The sequence below is a fragment of the Pempheris klunzingeri genome, chromosome 8 (assembly GCF_042242105.1).
Source record: "Pempheris klunzingeri isolate RE-2024b chromosome 8, fPemKlu1.hap1, whole genome shotgun sequence".
In the NCBI taxonomy this organism is placed as follows: domain Eukaryota; kingdom Metazoa; phylum Chordata; class Actinopteri; order Acropomatiformes; family Pempheridae; genus Pempheris; species Pempheris klunzingeri.
Window position 1 is genome coordinate 3,370,361 of NC_092019.1, and position 967 is coordinate 3,371,327.

A 967-nucleotide genomic window follows, 5' to 3' on the forward strand; every position below is an offset into this window, starting at 1 on the left:
GGCTAAGGGGGGAGGGAAGACGGGAAGGGTAGCCAGTGGTCAATGAGGGAACTACAGGGTTTGGTGACATTTCTCTGTGTGTTTGTCACCACGGGTAACCTTGAAGGTTTTCTAGGCATTTCCAACTGGGAGCAGCCCAAAGGGTAGACCCAGAACTTGCAAATTTAGGATTATATCTCTCATCCAGCCTGAGAATGCCTAGGGATCCCAGAGGAGGAGCTTGGAACTGTGCTGGAGAGAGGGACATCTGGAATACTTTGCTTAGCCTGCTGCCACTGCGACCCATGCTTAAATAAGTGGGGGGTGATGGATGGATGGATTTATGGATGGATGGATGGGCTTTAAAGACTATTTTGCATTTCCCCTTTGATGGACTGCTGAGAGTAGACAGAGAGAAGAAAAGAAAAAGGTGAAAGGATATGAGAAATTTCCATTATGTTCATTACTGAGTACATGGTACATACCCCGGCCAGCTGGGGTGCATTTCTGATATTGCATCGTCAGTACATTCAGTAAATACCTCATTCACAAATTTCAGCTCAGAAATTAAACATTCTAAATGAACTTTTCATCATAATTACCTCTCCGGGGAAGACAGAATATTTCATTGCTCTCTGTAGACACCCAGCGATGCAACAAGGACTAACAGGCAGTAAACTGATGACAAAAAGTTGGAAATGAAAAGTTACATAGTCAATGTTAGACTTCTTAACATGTCCCAAAAGTGTTTTTAGGGCGAAATGGGGCATCTTGTTTCACACACTGACAGTCTTATCCTCCATCATCAATGACACGTATAACACTGACTGGCTGAGATCCAAAAATTTCATTAACAGCTCAATTGCTAGACATATCAGTCTCACTGTGGACAGGACAGCTGGCCGCAGTCTCTGCAGCTTTTCTTGCCATATGCACCGTACTGATCAGACAGCAGGAGGGTGTGAAGGTCACTTTGATGTCAGTGAGG